The sequence below is a fragment of the Acomys russatus genome, chromosome 11, assembly GCF_903995435.1.
Source record: "Acomys russatus chromosome 11, mAcoRus1.1, whole genome shotgun sequence".
NCBI classification, from domain to species: domain Eukaryota; kingdom Metazoa; phylum Chordata; class Mammalia; order Rodentia; family Muridae; genus Acomys; species Acomys russatus.
This window is the reverse complement of record NC_067147.1, coordinates 38,653,082-38,672,808: the sequence shown is the minus strand read 5'-3', so window position 1 is coordinate 38,672,808 and position 19,727 is coordinate 38,653,082.

Here is a 19,727-nt window from a genome sequence, read left to right as displayed (position 1 = left end):
CAGTGGTCAGCTTGTCAGCCTCCAGTCATTGGGCAGACTTGGTCTGCCTTCAAGCAGGCAGCAGTGGTTGTCTCATTAACATGGTGGTCCATGGCCCAGTTGGTTAAGGTTTAGTCACAGCCGTCAGGCAGTCCATCCTAACCCTGCCTACTGAAACTCACTGAGAAGACGGGGTGAGAGGTCAGTCTGCAGCCCATGCACTGGCAAGCCAGTCAAGGGACTGTTTAGTTGGTCAGTCATAATGCCCATCAGTGAGAGAGTCCGCCAGTGAGAGAGTCCTTTGAGTCAGACAACTCACGGAGTCTGACTGTAGAATGCTGCATTGATCTGCCAGACAATTAGTTGGCCAGTCAGTCCCCACGTCTGTGGCTGGCAAGTGAGTCATGCCACACGTCTGTGGCACTCCACAAGTGCTTCATTTAGACCCTCACTGTATGTCTAGACAGCCAGCTAGACCCTAGTCAACCCACCAGACATGCCTGTCAGTCCTTACCTGAGGAGGTCTGTCAGCCTGGCAGGCAGGATGCCTAACAACTGTCAGGCGGCCTGTCAGCCAAGCAACCGCAGGATCATCTTGGTCCCAGAGCTGAGCTACATCATTAAGAGCCAGGCTCACTTGTAGGGGAACTCGGGGTGGGAAAGGGGACATTTCTCCTTCATGCTCTGTTACTGTTGTTACCCATAAGCCCCCACAGCTCCAAGAGTAGAAGAGGCTCTCCCTCCCCTTTCTCTGGCTGTCTTGCATGCTAGTACTCAGTCTCCTCCTAAGTGAGGTTCCTGCCACAGACTCAGTTGGACTAGAGTTTCCTAGAGGTCAGAATGGAAGGATCTAGAAGTTACCTGTGACTTAATCCGGACAACTCACAGGTTGAGAATGGATTCGAGGAGACGCTCTTTTCTGTCAGGCTTTTGACTCTCCCTTGGGGAGCCCATGCTCTCTCTCCCGGATTCAGGAGTCAGAGCTACCCCTCTGGTCAGCCCTTGTTTTTATCAAAAAGAAAATGGAAGCCCGCACCTCCCTCCCCCCCCCCCCCCCGCATCCTCACGCTTCATAGCACCTGCTGCCTCTCGGCTCAGGCCAGTGAGCTTTCTGCTCCAATCCGCACAGTCCTCTTCCATTCCAGGAGCCCCAGGAGGGACGCTTCTGAGGCCTCTCCTGCCTTGTGGCCTCTGCTAGGAAGCAGCTCCCTGCTGATCTGCTTCCTGGGACTCACGAAGCCCAGGTCTGATGAGGGAGACCAAGCATACTCACTTGGCCTCAGTCCTGCAGCAACCGGCCCCCTTACAGAGCAGGAAGGGAGCTGGGGGCTTATGTTATCCATTCTCCTCAAAGGCGGAGTCTGCCTACATCCTTGCAGTTGCCTTCCTGTCTGTGCTTATGCATCCCTGGCTATGGGGAGCACACTATCTCTGGAAGGAGCTATTTCTGTCTTGGGACAGTCTCAGCTCTTGAAAAGTCCCCCACAAAGCTACATCTTTAGGTCTCAGTCGTACATGCTGGCGCCACCTGGATCAAGCCTCGCCCTTCTTCAGTGTGCTAGCCTGTGGCCTAGACTTGGTTTAGACCGATGGCATTTCTGTGTGTTCAGTTCCACGCAGGGAGAGAGGCAGGATGCTGAAGAAGAATAGAGAAAACAATGCTCTTGGGTGGGCTGCATAGTAGCCCATGTCTGCCTGAGTCTGTGGCTTTAAGTAGGGCTCTTCACACACCTCTCGCTCTAGCCACTGGCCTGATTGTGAACTGGAGGTAAACAGAGATTTATACAGGTGCTTAGAGGTTTCTATTTCCTTTCTTTCTTTTTATTTATTTATTTATTTTTTGCTTTTCAAGACAGGGTTTCTCTGTGTAGCCTTGGCTGTCCTGGACTCGCTTTGTAGAGCAGGCTGGCCTCGAACTCACAATGATCCACCTGCCTCTGCCTCCTGAGTGCTGGGATTAAAGGTGTGCACCACCACTGCCCGGCTTCTGTTTCCTTTCTTGAACCCTGACACCATCCACAAAATCAAGCCCTGCCCAGCCTGATGGAGTGATGCAAGAGACATGGGAAATGGAACCAAGCTGTCCCCTACAAGGCTATCCTCTTGTGTTCCAATGCCAGAAAGGCCTCCAGCTCACCACAGGCACCAGAGTGGGGGCAATGGCTCAAGCCTCATCCCACTGGCCTTCTGGTCTCACAAGGAATCATGGCCATAGCTGTGTGGTAGCTTGTGCAGAGATTGCTCACCTAACAATGGCTATGAGTGCTGCTCCAAACTGTCCACCCATCAGTTTAGGTCACAGGACTTCAAATGACCTCAGGACTAAGGGTGTGCAGTGATGCACTCGCCTAGAGTCCTGGAGTCTGGCTTTGTATTCTTACCCATTAAGTGGGCTGCTGTATTCTGTCACTCTTGGTCAGTTGTGATGGTGGTTGCGGAGTACATGCCAACAGTGGAAAGAGCTAGCAAGGGCTGAGGCTCAGGAGGGAGCAAGGTTGGCCTGTGAGGCTGGTGTCCTCGGGCTGTGTGTCAGAGCTTGGCTAAGCAGAGGGCATGCAGTCCATTAACCTAGCGCACCTCCAGCTCAGAAGCGAGGCTGGTGGGCTGAGTGATGGGCAGGCCAGAAACGTATTTTACAAACATCCCTCTCGCCTTCGCTTCCCCGGGTAAGCCCCATTGGCGGCATATAAATGAGAATCAATAGGCTAATTATTAAACTGTAAATATCCCTCCCTGTAGGCCCTCTCAGCAGGAGTTGGAGTTCTCAGTGGAGGGCAGCAGGCCTGGAAACCCATTGCTCTGGCCTCTTAGCTGACAGGAGCACCCACATGGGGGGGGGGTCTAGCAGCCTCAGCCCACCCTCACAGCAGACCCCCAAAATAGAGGAGACATTGCCATAACCTTGAGGATTAGAAAGATGGCAGACCTAAGAATCAAAAGAGACTTCAGATTACCACATGGTATTTACAGAAAGGGAGCTGGATGAATAGGCCCAAGTCCTTCTCTTGCCTGGTCAAGACTATAATGCTTGAGGCAGAAAGGGATGGAGGGCTCTCTCTACACCCTTACTCTTTCTATGGATGGGAAGACACCAACACACACACATGGGGAGACAGAAAATAGCCAGGGACCCTGGTAGGCTTCCTGCATTTCTTGAGTGCATGTCTCCTGGCGGCTGTGTGTTAGCTGGGCATGGAGGATAAAGAGAATCTATTCTTATTTATTGATACAAGAGGAAGGAGTGACAGGCAACCCAGGAAGAAGAACCCCAGTATGGAAAGACTTAAACGGTGGTAGTGACAATGGGATGAGATGAAGGTGATGATGACCACAATGGTGATGCTGACACTGGTGGTGCCAATGGTGATTATGGTGTTCATAAAGATGCTGCTGCTGGAGATGATAATGATGGAGGTGGTGATGATGACAGTCATGATGGTAAGCTGCTGTCACTTTCTAAGGTCTTTCTGTCACCATGTCCTGGGCTAGCCCCTTTATCCCCTCCGTGTTGTTAAATTTGCCAGTAATCCTATTAGGTTCCTGGGTCTTTCCTCATATCTAAAGGCAAGTGGCACGTGACTGGTAGTGATGGTCAGCATTTGAGGGAGCCTTGAATGCCTGGCTAAGATGCAGGACTCTGCTGTGAGGTCATGAGGAGCTTTGGGTTATGAGCAAGAGATCATCTAAAAAGAGATGCCTCCAGTCAGGTTTGAGGGTACCCAGAGTTGCAAGCTCTTTCTACACGGGGGCCCCAGGGCCTCCTTGAGGGAGGTGGCAGGATTCAAACTTCTCACCTGGATGTGGCTTCTCTCCACATCCCTGGCTCTGCCAGGGTCCCTTGGCCTCTCTAGCACTAGTATCTCAGGTTTAATTCTATGATGAGCCTCCTGTTCTGAGTTCACATGGTGACATCTACCTACCCACTCTGGGGACTGTCTCTTCTTGAGCTACCTATGGCAATGGATAGAGCAGAGCAAGGAGCTCCTCCAAACCTCTTCGGGGAAGTCTAGGTCTTCAGGACCGTAAATTTTCCGCACTCACCACATACTGGAAATGCTGGGTGCACCCTGGACCACTGAATGAAACTCTGAGGCAAGTGAGCTTGGATCAGGCATGGATACATCAACACTCAGGGTCTCGGTGATTCCACCGCATAGCCAGAATTGGAAATGCCTGGAACCATACATCCGGCACCCTCCCTGCCCAGATATCACATGATCGAGATCTTATAAGCGCCTTCCTCATGAATGGTAACAGCTGGCATTGGCCAGGCAGGGCTGGCTCAACCTTCCGTTAGGTGGGGCTGTAGAGTGGAAGTGTTGCTAGCTCCTGTCACCCTCAACATCTTTATGCTAACCTTGTGTCACTGTGACCAAATGAAACAATGTAGGGGAAGAAAGGCTTATTTTGGCTCAGGGTCTCATGGAATTTTAATCTGTCGTGACAGCAAAGCATGGTGAAGTGGCTCCGCCCCTGCTAGTGGGTGTGTGAGCTGTTCGTCTCATGCTGGGCCAGGAATGCAGAGGGCTCACTAAACACAGGAGCCCCTATCACCATCAAGGGCTACCTCCAGCCACCTCTTTCATCAGTCAGTCTCTACCTCCTGAAGTCCCCACAGCTCTCCAAATCGGAGCCACTAGATGACAACAAAGCATTCAAAGCATGAACCTGCTGGCGACATTTCAGACCCAAGCCACGACATTCCAAGTTGTAACAAATCTCTGAGGTCAGTCAGGGAGCTGAGGCAGGATGGGCTCCGAAAGAAAGGCCCCTTCCCAGCTGCCCCTCCCTCATATTGCAGGGAGAGTACCTAACCCTCTCCCCCCACCCCCACGCCCAGCTGCTCTGGTTCAGCTTTCTAGTCCAGGACTTTGTGTCACCTCTGCCTCCTGAGGACAATGGCTGAGTCTTCTTTACCCAGAACTAAGGAAATCTAAGGTTGAGGAGATAGCTCAGTGGGTACAGAGCTTTCTATGCAAGTATGAAAATCCACATTCAGATTCCAGCACCTGTGTGAAAAGCCAGGCGTGGTGGCATACATCTGCCACCTTAGTGCTGGGAGGTGGAGACAGACAGAGCCAGGGCTTTGCTGGCCTGCCAGTATAATGAGCTCCAGGCTTAGTGAGAGACTATATAAGGTAGAAGGCAACAGAGAAAGAACTCAGTGCTAGCCTCCAGCCTCTTCATGAGCCCACATGAGCAAGCACACCTGAACACACACTGAGACAGACCAAGACACATATAGACAGAGAGACAGAGACAGAGACAGAGACAGTGAGACAGGGACAGAGAGAGACAGAGAGAGGCAGAGACAGAGAGACAGAGACAGAGAGTGACAGAGACAGAGACAGAGAGACAGGGACAGAGAGGGACAGAGAGAAAGAGAGACAGGGACAGAGAGAGACAGAGAGAGACAAAGAGCACCTGGCACCACTTGCAGATGGCAATGGCGGAAACCTTGCCCTGGTGGGAGCTCTTCAGGGTGGGCATGGCCTCAAGTGGAGATTGTATGACCTCCCTCTAGTTTTGATTGTCTCTTCTTCCTTCTCCATTTCCAGGTCTTGAGATGACAAACGACCTTCTCCATTTTGCTCCTCACCAGCACGTGCTGTTTATCCACGAGTCCAAAGTGTGAGCCCAAAGTGCCCTTTCTTTTTTTCCTCTTATGAAGTTGGTAACACCGGGCACATACTGTGGTGGTGGAACAGGTAACAGCATGCCCCTTGCTGCCTGCATGGTTGGTCTTCCTGCAGTGAGATAGGGGGCGTGACAGCGCCTCCCTCATGGGGAGCCGAGGCTCGGATGAGCTGCTTTTTGATGTGCTTCTCTGAGAGTGGCTGGCACATGGCAGATGCTCAGCTGAGCTGCTATTTTTATCCCCGTCCCTCCTGTGGCCTGTCTGCCTGTGGACGCTTGCCAAAGGTGGGCTGTGTTGAACAAGAGTGGCCGCTGGTGAGTTTCCTGCCCCAGATCTGAACCCTCTTTCTGGATCTGGAGAATTTCCACTCCTGCCTGCTGCTACAGAGGCAGAGAGGGCCACACTTTCCCAGCATCCCTTGCACCTCAGTGCAAGGTCTGCTGGCTATGTGGGCCATGCTGCATGGCATCTGGATTCTGGGTGGCCTTTCTGGTGGCTGACGCATCCTAGTGGTAACCACCCAGGTAAAGCCATAGTGGGTAGCAGTGTAGGCCGGTAGACATGAAGGCAGGAGAGTGGTGGCCTCCTGTGTTCAGTGGCCATGTCCTGCACACAATGGCTTGGCCTGTGGTCTGGGAACTAAGGTTTGTAGCCTTTTCCAGTGATTCTTGGAGTCCATAGTATGTACGCAGTAGATCCTATTTCTGTTCAAGTGGTGTTGGCTTCTGTCACTTGTATCCCCAAGCCTGCATGACGCAAAGAAGATGGAGTCTCCTTGAGACCTGATGATCTATACAGATCTATACAGATGCAGGCAGCATCTTGATGGCTTTATGTAGAGGCACTCAGAGGCAGTCATTCTTGGCCAGAGAAGCTTCTTTCTGCAGTGGGCCTCAGTGAATGCAGAGACTAGGAACTGGCCAAAGTGCAGAGTAAAAGTGACTGTTGACTGTCTGGCCCTAAGAGGGACATCTATACCAACTCTGGTCCCCAAAACTTAGGGCACAGCATGGAAGAAATAGGGCCATGCCTGGATTGTGGCCTGAGCTCTTCATCTCTAAGCTGAGGAATGTATAGGAACCTGGTGCTGTTACTCACCACAAGGCCCCATTCTTTCTACCTGGATCTCACAGAACATCCGGTGTCCTTCCCTCAGCCCCTAGGCCACAGCCTTCCTAGCCCAGGCGGCAAGAGGCTTTTCTCTGAGAATCCACACTGCTTTGGGCAGGGCAGGCTGGTTTGGCTTATTTATGGCTGTCATTAATTAGTTTTCTTGGGGGATGAAAGACAGGTCCCCGGAGAAGATCAGTGCATTAGAGCCCATTACTCCGTTGCTTCTCTGGGCTCCCCAGCAAGGAGCAGGAGCCCTGTCTGCTGTCAGCCCCACACAATTAATTAGCCCGCAGCCTGTGTTCCCCTTGGGCCCAAGGGCTCTGTTCTGGCATCTAGTGTCCTTCAGGCCTCTTTGTCCCAATTTTAATTATGCAGAGGTGTAGGACAAGCCCTCCAGGGTGAGGGAGCACCTACAATAGCTGGGTGTAAGGCAAGAGGTACACTTCCTGGCCAAGTGGACCCCTTGTCCTAACAACTCTTTCATTGAGTAAGTCTTATGATTCATTAGTCACAGAGCTAAGTGCTTTGGGCACAAGTGTCTCACTAGCGTCCCAGGGGCCACCATCTTAATTTGCCTCATGAAGAAGTGCAGGCTCTGGGAGGCAGGTGGGTGATTTGTCCAAGGAGCACATAGTTGGCAGGAATTTGCCTGTGCCTGTCCAGTCCCGAATGCTGAGTTTTGGCTGCTTAAAATGCTACGCAGGTTGTCTCATGAAGGTGGGGTTGGTTGGCCTGAGAAGGTTTGGGCACACACCGTGGAATGAAGCAGAGGCGATGGGCTTTGTGTGTGGCCTAGGGGGCCTCTGCTCAGCAAGGCATCAGAGGATCCAAGCTTGAGTCTACACCTGAGTGACTGTGGGCAAGTCCTCAGTTTCTCCTTTTTGATCAATGATTAGGTTTAGTGGCCCAAATTCTCTAGAGAGATAGAATGGCCCAGAGCTTCGGGCATGATGGCCTTTAGGGCGTTCATCTCTCTAAGCTGCAGCTTTCAATTTGGGAAAATAGATGTGTGTGTGTGTGTGGGGGGGGGGAGGTCTAGTCATACCAGCTTCTTGGAGCCATGTGAGGCCCAAATGGGATAACACAACCCAGGGTCTGACTCCAGAAGAGCTAGGTAAGTGCTTGTGGTGATGGTAATGGTGATGGTAGTAGCATTGGTGATGTTGGTGGTGACAATGGTCATGGAGGAAGAGGAGGAGAAATGACTGAATCCTAAAAGTGACCTCTTGACTGGCAAACTGCTCTACTTTGCATATTGAATACAGCCATGACCCAGGAGGGGCATAGATGGCTAAGTCTCCAGGATGGCCCTCCTGCTTGCTCGGGGCTTGGATTCTAAGCCTATAGCCGATCTGGCTTTCCATTTGCCACGCAACCTTGAACAAGACATCCATGTTGCCTGATCCTAGCCTTCCTGCACATGATGTGGGCAGTCAGCCAAGACCCTAGAGAGACACTTCTACTCCATAGGGACAGCAGTAGCCTCTCATGAAGGCTGCCACTGGCCCTCTGTGTGGCTGACTCAGGCTTATCCCAGAAGTGGGGGTTGGGTTCCTAGCCTGAGGGTGCTAAGAAGTTAATTAAACCCTCCAGAAGCCATTTATTAAAAGAAGGGTGATGGTATGTTCAATACCAGCCAAGGCTTGGTGCACAGAATGTGTCTTCCCTTAGCTATGAATAATGCGCCCTCCCTCACGAGCATCCCTGGCTCTGAAGGATGGTCCTGGAGTGGCCATGGCTCATCTTAATGGCCTGCTGCTAAGGAACCTGGCAGGCCAGTCCCCAGCACTCATCGCTTCCCACCCAGGGGGACCTGGCCCCTGTCTGCTGTGTTTCTAACTTCTCCAGACAGATCTGAGGCCCAGTGAACCTCCTCTCCCCACACACCCTTCTCTTCCAGTCTCCAGGGATAAGTTGAGGGCCACTAAGGCCACAAGCTACATGTCTACAATTCTCATCCTGTTTGCTGTTACCAGCCCTGCTGTGAGGCTGGCTTGGGATCAGTTTGTTTTTTATTTGTTTTGGGGAACAGGGTCCCATGTAGCCCAAGGGTGTACCTAAAGATGACCTTGAACTTCTGATCCTCCTGCCTCCACCTCTCACATGGTAGGATCACAAGCATGGGCCACCAAACTCATTTTGGGAATGTGGCAAAGGGCAAAGAAGAAAAGTTTGGAGAAGGAGAGATGAGAGCTTGGCTGTGATTGGCCTAGGTTTTGCCGGTCTGTCTCAGCTACTGCTCAACTCTATCCCCTGCCACTTCGTGTGGCCACCCTACAGAGCCGTCAAGACAGCTGCCTGAGGGAGATGTCTAGCTAGACACCTAGCTAGTCTGCTTTGGCATCGCTGTGGTGGGATAGAGCTGGCTCCTTCTTCGCTCCGCTGTATTCTAAGTGCTTCTGCAAAAGGTGAGCCTGGGGCCTGAGGTGATGATGGCTCAGTCAGTACAGTGTATGTAGCACAAGCAGGGAGACCAGTCCCCAGAATCCACATAAAAGCCAGGTCTGGTGGCATGCATTTGTAATCCAAGTGCCAGGAAGGCTGAGAACCCCTTGGTCTCACAGGCCAGCCAACCCAGCCTAATTGGTAAAATGTGAGAAAGATACCTGACATTGATTTTTTCCCCTCCATGCACATGTACACATATGTACACACACACACACACACACACACACACACACACACACACACACACACACACCAAGACAGGCCTGGGACAAAGGAAATCTTAGGTCACTGGAAAGCAAGATATTGTACCCAGCCACCATACAGCCCTGGTCTTGGATGCCTGCAGCCCTGACTACTGCTGGCATCTGTCAGGCTGGGTCTTTCCTCACCCTGCTGCTCACGCTGGACCGCCATCTGTCTGTCTGCTCATACCTCTGAAACCCCCACAGTCATTACAAAATCCTGGCATTCACGGGCAGTTTTTTTTTTTTAACATCCCCCAACTTTCACCCAGGGGAGGTCATAGTCACAGCTGAGAAATAGGGAGTTCTGAGCCCTCCCCCTCCCTACCAGGTGGGCCTTTCTTTGTCCCTTTTTGTGACAGTACAAAAAGAGAACAGGCAGAGGATGGATGGGGTCCACAGCTTAGCAGGTGTCTGTCACCGTGTTGGCAGTCAGTATGGTGTGGGGAAGCGGTGGGAGGGACCCTCGACAGTCATTCACTACTGGAGCTAAGGACAAGGCAGTTTGATTAGGCCCTCGAGATAATCGCTGCACACCTGGGCTGGCGCCCGCAGGGCTCCCCTACCTCCCAGCATCCCTTTGTCTGTCTGGGAAGTCTCTAGCTTCAAAGCCTGAGATTGCAGCTGATAGACTGGGCTGGGGCCAGCCCTGGAACCTGAGAGCCACGGGATAGTGGGGAGGAGCTTTGGGGACAGAGAACCCTAGTACTGTGAGCTAGGTTCTTCCTCTCTCCTCACCAGCAGGAGCCATTCTGGGGGTATGGGATGCATGTCTCCTGGTTCCGTGGACCAGAGAGGGCCTAGAGGGTTAGAAGCTGAGGGGATTTGGTGGGAAGAAGAAAAATGGGAGCAATATATATGTGAGGGGTGTGTGTGTGTGTGTGTGTGTGTGTGTGTGTTTCTAGCCTCTCTCTTTGAGAAATTTGCCAGCTGGCCCTGGCTACATAGTCTAGAGCTGGCCAGTAGCAGGCAGAGGGGAGGGGAGATTTAGAAGCACTCCAGCCACCTGAGACTTAAGTCTCCCTTGGGGATAGGGATGTGGATGTCACACAGTGTTGCATACTGCAATGTCGCTGCCTGCTCTGCCTCAAGAAAGGGATCAATGTATGGATCAGCCTGGCCTTGATACATTTAACATCAAGTCGACCGGAGACAGCGTTTCTCATGTTTCTCAATGCTGGTGTCACCCAAACTGCACATAGAGTCCCGCTTTTTTTTTTTTTTTTCTTCTAATAATGAAATGATGGGCGTGGCTGTGTGTTAGTGGAGGTGAGGGTGAGACTTTGCTCAGCAGACAAAAGAAAGTGTCCAGCTTCCTTCCAGGAGCAGTCATTTCCGGGGTCCAGCTTAGGGGAGACCCTAGACTGTCTTGAGTTGAGTCCTCTGTCCCAGAAAGTAACCTTCCATGCTTACAAGAGCCTGTGGAGGTTAGCCAGGCCCAACACTTGTGCCTTGAGGAAGGCAAAGCTCAGAGTGGGAAAGCCACTTCCTCAGGGTGCCGTGGGCAGGCAAAATGTCCGGGATTCTAATTAGGCCCCCTAGATCTGGTTGGCCTGTACTCCCTACTCTATAGGCAGATGCACCAGCTTCTCCAGGCTGCTTGGTTCATTGCTCCCTTTCTCCTGGACCAGGTACTGCTTTTAAGCAGGGGAAATTCTCTGCTGAAAGCAGGCCCGGCAGGGTCTTAGACCCAGTGAGTGACTCCACCCGGCCCAGCCTACTGAGCTCCACAGGACAACAGAAACAGGTGCCAAGCACACTTTCTAAACAGGCACAGGCAAGACTGTCTGCCTCCCTTCCTGCTGCCAACCCTGTAAGGGACCAAGAGTGTCCCTTGAAATCCACATCCCAGCTGCACTTCCTTTGAAAACAGGGTCTCTGCTGTTTCCTGCTGAGTCAAGATAAGGTTGCGGTGGGTCGAGTGAGTGCCTCCTATATCAGATGTCTTGGTTTGCAGGGGATACATGGGAGAAGGCCAAGGATGCTGGTGACAGAGGTTGGCATGATGTGTCTGTGAGGCAAGGACCCATGGGCTCAGCTGCAACCATGAGTGGCTGGAAGAAGCAAGGAGGGGTTCCCGCTAGAGTCCTGGGAAGAGACGAGCCCAGCTGATGCCTGGATTTCAGATGTTTGGCCTCTGGAGCTTCCAGAGGAAACCAGCACTGTGTAGTAACTTGTATAATGACTCAGGAAACGGGAAAAGATCCTCTCTGCCTAGGCATGTCACCTAGCTGCTTCTGCCAACCGCACAACCCTCTCGCCTAGAACTTGACCTCAAATCCTTTGTCTATTTCTTTTGCCTGGAACTCCACTTCTGGCCTCACTGTCTGGCCCTCTCACCTTGGGATCCTGATCCCTAGGAATCAACATACCTCCAGCCCCTGCCACTCAGGTAGCCCTGTTGTCCTCTGCCATTCACTCCCAGGCCAGCTTCTCCTCTCTTGTCCCTTCTGGTCTAACTGAATCAAGCAAATATCTCAAGTCCCTGCACCCTCCTGTCCAGCAGTTACTTCCTTGCCCATCAGCTTTACCTGGTCCTTCAGGCTGGACTAGAAATCTCTCCTTGTCTGGATGTCCCTAGCACCCTGGGGAGGCATTTGTCACATGTTGTGTTCTCTCTGCTGGCATATTTGGGAATCCGTCATTACATACACCTTCTATGGGGCAAAGTTTATCCTGTGCCTACCAGGAAAGCTTGTCATGGAGCAGCTTGGTCCAGCCCCATACTTCCTCTTAGAGATGCAAAACTGAGGCCAGAAATAGAAGAAGCTTGCTCAGTCAGCCAACACCAAGTGGGCTTGTTTGGTTGTTGAAACAGCACTGGGCAGTGGTCTTTGTGTCCATAAGGAGGAGACATCCTGGGCAGCTCAGGACCTCCAGACCTCATAGCCACCATGGGGTGGAATCCTGAGGGCAGCAGGGGTGAGCTCACTCCTGATGGTGCAGCCATGGCGTGCTTGGCAGAAGACCATACCCCAGGCAGAACCAGGAGCTCATGAGGAAATCTCTCTGGGCTGATTGGCTCAAGGACGCTCTTGGACATCAATCAACCCATACAGCCTCAAGGCTGCCTCTGCCATTGCCTCAGTTTCCCCATTTCACCCAGACTGGGAGGGGGTCAGGATAAGAACACAAATGGAACCATATACCCACAGGTTCTGGTTCAGGACTCACAGTGCATCAGCTTAGAAACATCATCCTTTCTGAGCCTCGGTGTCCTCAGATGATAGCAGTGGGGGACTAAGAGACCCCAGAGACAAACAACACAAGGGTCCCTCTCTGAATTTCCTCCCCATCCCACCTGCAGCTTACAAAGACTCCTGTGTTGTCATCATGCCTTTGCACCTCCTCACTATAACCCTGGGCAGAGCCAGAGGGCTGGTGGCCTCAGGTGGCCTGGCACCTGCTCTCCAGAGCCAATGACAAGCATCCCTTATGTCTCAACATAAACTTGTGAGGGGCAGAGGCCTTATCATATTCCTCAAAGAGGGAAACTGAGGCCAAAGAAGGATCAGGAGGCACCTAGTGACCAGGCAGAGTGGAGGCTAGAGAGGTCAGGGCCACTGTCCCTGGTGTCCTCCACCTGAAGCTCTTCCAACACACCATCACCCCTTCACTGGTGTCTCAGGACAGTCAAGGACCCTAGACCTCAGTCCCATGGGATAGCCACCTGGCCTGCATTGTATTAGACCAAGTGACCCTGGTAGGACTGGAGGTCCTGGGCAGCCAGTCCTCAGACTAGCTCAGAAGGCCACCCTCCCCAACACTACACGTCTTACAAGCACCTATAAATCTCATCTGTCCCCTATGTGGGGAGGACTGAGCATCCGGCGAGATGAAGGGCCTGTCCCACTGTCTGTCTAGATGGTTCTGCTAAGCCAGGCAATTTTGCTGATGTCACCTCCCTGGAGATATTAAATATTGATAAAGCAATAAATCGCCCCACACCTTCCCTGGCTCATATCATGGTGGGAGCTGAGGGAAGACAAGTGGACTGGGGGAGCTTCACTGAGGCTGACAGGCATCCATCCTCCTGGCACCCTGGGAGTCACGGTCTTGTGCTGGAAGGGGGCTCAGACAGGGCAGCTGGCCTGTTCCCCTGCACCTGGGATGCAGATGAACCTTACTACGGAAAGTTAGCTCACTACCACGAACAATTGCCACTTTGCTTAGGAAATTCTCCTCTGAATCTGACTATGATACATACTGAGCAGGGGCCCAATAGGCAAGTCCATCTTTTCATCTCCTCGATTATTTTGAGTCATGGTCCTGATGTGCAGCCCAGGCTATGCTGAAATGTGTTGGTTTTATTTGGGAGCTACCAAGCCTGGTAGCAAGCTCCATATCTTGACAATCCTGGAGTGACCCCAGCACCTCGTTTCTGGGCAACGGAACACATGAGGTGATGCTCAGAGGCCTCATTCTGACCAACTGTTGCTGCCCATTTGTTGTGGGGCCTTGGGCAAATTATGATTCTCCTGAACCTCAGCACCCCAGTCTGTAAAACAGATAAGTGATTTGTGCCAGACCCTTCCCAGGGTAGGGAGGCACCTGAGCCAGTTGCTCTCTTCAGTAAACACCTGGCTCTAAGGAGACAGTTCATGGGGAAGGGATTTGCCTATGCGAATTCCTTTGTAAATGGCATGCTATTAATGTCCAGGGTGATTACACCTTCAGGAATTGGGCAAGCTTCCTTCAGAGGGGAAAGCTTCCAGATTATTCTTTCTTAGAGTGGGATTTTGGTCAGGCAAATTGGGAGTAGTAGGTGAGCCTCCCACCCTGGCTCAGATTACCTGTGGTCCTTCCTCTTCCCTCCTCCCCATCCTCCTTCCCTTTACTCTATACCCTCCCTTCTTCCATCCCTCCCCCGCCCTTTCCCCTCCTCCCCCTCCCCTCCATCCTTCCTTCTCTCTTTACTCTCCCTCCTGGCACCATCTCTCTCCATTCCCTCCCCCTCTCTTCACCCTCTTTGTCCCCCTTTCAACCTTCCTTCCCCCCTCCTTCCTTCTCTCCTTCACTCTTTGTCTTTCCTCCCTCTGTCCTCCCTCTCCTTCATCCCTCCTCCCTCTTTTCTTTCCCTATTCTTCCCCAGGGATTTCAGTTTTACTCCAGCTCTTGATTGAAAAGGCCCAGGAGTGGGGAGATTATCAGTTACACAGAATCAATAGGCCCTTTCTTTATATTTTTTTCAATCAAAAAAGCAGACAGAGGAAAGAGAAAAACTCAAGCACCATGGCAGTCAATATAGGGAGAGAGTAGAGTCAGGGGACTGGGCTGCCTGTAAATTGCTGTGCTCACTTGGCCTGCTCTCCTCATCATTTGGACCAGAGCAGTTACTTCCCTGGAGCCCCTTGGACTTGTACCTTGGCCTCCTTGGGCTTTATCTGTCAAAATATTGAATTGAGAGACTCTCTTGGTGATAGGATGGGATATGGACACCTGCTGCCACAATCACACTGGCACACAGGGTGCCACAGATGGGTAGAAGAACCCAAGGTGTTTTGGGGAAACATGCTCACTCACAGTCCAATATGATGGAGAATGGGTTCAAAAGGCAGCATACAGGACGCTGGGTGGATATGAGGAAGCACTGAGTGCAGAGCTGGCTCATCACGGCTCACCTGGTCCCTCTCAAGGACTTCCTTCTTCCTGAGATAGCCAGGCTGCAGAGGGCCATGGTGTAGGTTCCTTCCCAAGTTGACTGTTGGTGTCTCTGTAGAGATGGCCAAGCAGCAGAAAACCCCCCTCAGCCCTTTGGCACTTGCCTGTAGAAGGTCTGAGGCTGATATTGGGGTCCCCTCTATTGCTCTCTACCTTATCTGTTAAGATGAGGTCTCTCACGTGAACCCAAGGTTCACTCACTGATACAGCTTAGCCTAGCCTGCAGATTTCTCTAGAGGTTTCCCCACCTCTGCCTTCTGAACATCAAAATGACAGGTAGGCCAAGATGCTCACCCTTCATTTGCATGGGCTGGAGGGAGGGAGGGGGAGGGGGCGGGGGTCTGAACTCTGGTCCTTGTGCCTGCTGTTTGCATCAGAGCTTCTACTGCCTTGTCATCTCCCCAGTTTCTCCAAGCCTCAAGCTAAATGCTCCTCCCACTTGGAGGCTTCCCCTGTGGCCTGCTCTGTGCTGCTGTCCACCTCTCGATCCTCCTTTATCCCCTGCACCTTGCTCTGTATCTCTTCTCCCAGCTGTGTATAGCGTGAGGACACCTCTGTTCAGATCCCTGCAACACCTCCAGGCTCTGTACACAGCAGGCACTCAGTAAACCCAACAGGAAGACAGGGAGGAACAAAAATGCCCACTGCCCATCAGATCCTGGCCTCCTCTCTCCAAGGTCACTCCTACCTAGAACCAGCTCTGTGTGTGTGTGTGCGTGCGTGCGTGCGTGGGTGCGTGCGTGGGTGCGTGCGTGGGTGCGTGCATGGGTGCGTGCGTGAGAGAGAGAGAGAGAGAGAGAGAGAGAGAGAGAGAGAGAGAGAGAGAAAGAGAGAGAGAGAGGTTGCTCTTAGGTAGGTCTGCACAGATGTGCAGGAGGAAATGGGGAGTGAAAAGGAAGGCCCTGGGAGGAGACTACATGGCAAATGCTTTGTCAGTACAAGGGCCTTTCCCCCTTCCTCTTTTAAAACAAAATAGGATCTCATGTAGCCCAGGCTGGCCTCAGATACCCTATGCAGCCAAAGATAACCTTGACCTGCTGATTTATCTGCTTCCATTTCCCTCACCAATCGGTTTACATGGTGCTGGGAATCAAACCTAGGGCTCAGTGCATGCTGGGTAAGCACTCTACCAGTTTGCCATCCCCCCAGCTTCTGGAAGATGGGCATTCATCTGTTCCATACTGGGGCTTACACAGGTTCTCTGTGACTTCTGGTGGGTGCTAGGTACAACAATGCCGCAACCTCTTCCTACTCAGAGGCTTCTGTGTCCAGCATGGGCCCTGTGGGATTCACTGAGGGTGGGTGGGGCCTCCAGCAGACCAGCTGGTGGGTCGGCCATCACTGCTAGGTAGGAGAATTGGGATGTTAATTTGAGAGAATACAGAGAACGCGAGGAGTTAGGCAGCTGGAAGAGGATCACAGAGTGGACTTAGAAGTCTTCTGTGTTTCCATGATGAGAAGGGATGGAGGGCAATGGCTGGCTGCTTTGGGGATGTCCCAGGCTGGGATGACATGTGTCATCATTGCTGGTGCAGACCTATGGGTCCAAATACCAAGCTAGTGTTTGTGCATGTGAGAGCAGTGGTAACCAAGTTCGTCATGTGCCAGTGAGAGTTGCCTCGGTGGGTCACTCACTGTACAGGATATTGTGTAGGGTGGTCTCCATGGACAAAGACACCTGCCATGTTTGTCCTTGCAATTACTAGGGTTTGCTGTATTCTAGCTAAGCTCTCGGTCCTTAATGAGACAAAAAGAAAATGAATAACATGCCCTGGGGACACTGTGTCCAGCCCAGTTCCACAAGAACATGTCATACTCTGTGGTTATAGAACAGGAGAGGTAAGGAAGGATGTTGGCCATAGAGAGGGCTTGCTCCTCTGGGGAGCATCCATGCTGGGAGTTGGTGAATTGCTGTGTGACTTTTACTTTGTCGTCAACCCTCTCTGGGCTTGGTAACCTTAATTACAAGAGAGTGATGCAGAGAAATATGGCTGGTAGAGATGGACCCACAGAAGTAAGCCTTCTGCCACCCTCACTTTTTTTTTAACCCAGGCAGAGGGTTGAGTGTTTCATGAGTGGGAACAGGACTTTTCTGGTCACACCGAAGAGTAGGCTACCAGTCATGATACTGAGAGCCCCATTTGCCCAGGACTGCATGGCCTGCAACTGTCAGTTTGCTGAGTTCTTGCATCACTCACAGTGGCCAGTGGGAAAGGTATGTCTAGGCTCATCTTGCAGGGGAGGAAACTGAAACGCAGACATCTCAGTGGTCTGCTATGAGTGGGCAGCCTCCCAAGACCGCTACATGAAGGAAGGAGACACAGGGCTGGGGATGAGCCAGCATGGCGCCCAGCTGATGACGTTGATGCTGTGAGCTGGCCTGGCTCTGATTAGAAGGCTGACTACATGCTGCTCAGAGGCCAAGGGTCCCAGTCATCACAGGGACTTGAACCCTGTCCATGGTGCTGGCCGGGCATAAGAAGCCCTACAGGGACATTGCTTGCCCATAGCCTAGTCCCTGGCTTCCTTTCCCCTAGGCCACTGGAGAGCTGGATGCCCCCAAATTAAACCTTTTAAGGGATGATAACAACTGGAGAGTCTAATTGGCCACGCCTGGTGTGGTCTGATAAGCGTAGCCCACACCCGGAGAAGGTGGGTGTGAGTGAGTGAATAGCTGAGGTCTGATTGCAGACTGCCCACCCTTCTTTTGAACTCACCTCTAGAAGCCTTTCTGTGGTCCTAAGGGCCCTTCATTGGGCCTCATTCTACTGATCTGAAGACTACTTACCCCCCTTGGTATTCCTACACAGAGAACCGTTTGCACCCCCACCCTGCACCCCAGGCCCAATCTAGCACAGATCCCCCCCCCCCCTTCATCTTGAGGATTTGCCTGGCTGATGTGTCTTTACCACTCAGGGGTTTGGCTATCAGGCTCAAGACTTCTGCCCCCTGGATTCTTCCCTGCTAGAATGGTGCTGCGGGTAAGCTGGCATTTGGGAATGTGGGGGCTCTGTGTGGGTATGTCCTTGACAGGCCCAGAGTGAAAATCTATGAGAATAGAGCAACTACCACTTTCTCAACCAAAGTTGTTGAAAGGAATGGCACCACACACGCAAAAAATGAGTCTGAAGGCACACTCACTCCCCACAGAGAGCAACCGAAGGCCTGGGGATTCAGCTCAGCTGGTAGTGCCTGCCTAGATTATGAGGCCCCCATGTTTATCTCCCTCATAGCATAAAGCCTGCTATCTAACACTTGGGAGGCAGTCTTCCTCAGCTACACCGTGAGTTCAAAGCCAGCCTGGGCTACATAAAAGCTTGCCTCAGAAAAACAGAACAGGACTAGGGCTGTAGCTCCTTGGGTAAGGGTACCTGCCTAGCAAGTGCGAAGCCCTGAATTCAACGCCCAGAGTCACATAAACCTGAGCATAGTGGCAAGTGTGTGTAATCCTCACACTGGAGGAGTTAGGGGTCGGTGGGGGTAAGGGGTGGGGGTGGGGTGCGGAGTCAGAAGTTCAAAGGCATTCCTGGCCTCGCAGCAAGTTTGAAGGCAGCCGGGGTCCAAAAAAAGAAAACTCACACAAACTTTTGAGCACAAAAGACATTTTAGACTTGTCACCCAAAGGCAGGATCCATGGCAGGGGAAAAAAAAAAAGTGATAAACTGGACTTCAAATAAAAAGCCTCTCTCTGTTCTGTTGTGTGAAACAATGACCCTCACTTCATAATAAGAGTACTCGGGACTCACTGTGGCCAAAGTGAAGCAGTTTGTTTTACAACCCGGAAAAATCAGGAATCAGCCCAGAGAAAAGAGGGTAAAGGCTGGCATGCTGATCTGGCACAAAACAGTGTTTTGTTTGCTTGCTTGTTTGTGTGTTTTGTTCCTTATAGCCTCAGTCCCATTTTCTACTCTCTGATTTCCTCATTGGCTGAGTTCTCAGGGAGACTCAATCGTCCTGATGTCTAGTATAGCCCCCACAGAACACAAAGACCTAGCTAATGTACATCCCGGGGCCTGAGAGTCCTACCTTTTCTGATACTCAGTCACATAGCTGCCTGCCTGCACCTCTTCAACTCTAGGATGGGTTGAGCACACTTAAACAAGCAGGCTCCATCCACCAGCCAGGGAAGACAGGCGGCTAGTGTTCCCTGCTTCTTTGTGATTCTCTACTGAGCTCTAAATACACCGAATGGTGAGGATGAAGCAGACGGTTTATTCCTTACAGCTGTAAAGGATGCTGTGACAAGAACAGACAAGCCACAGGCAGGGAGGCTGTCCTTGTAAAGGAGACTCTGGGCTAGCACTGCCACCCCAAATACAGGGAGATTCTGCAAACTCCAATGGAAGCAACTCGCCCAATTAGAAACAGGTAAAAACCCCAATGTGAAAAAGACAGAGATAGACAGACTGACTGTCAGGATACACAGAAAGATGTTCAGACCTCAGGCCCTGAGGGGACTGCCACTGAAGCCAATAATCAGACTGGGAACTCTAAGAGCAGTGAGTGCTGGTGAGGGCAGAAGCAACAGGAGTGCTCGTTGGCTGATGGCTGGAGTAAAAAAAAACAAAACAAAGCAACACACACACACACACCAAAGAACAAAACAAAAAACAAACAAGCAAAAAAAACCCTCTGCCATAGAACAC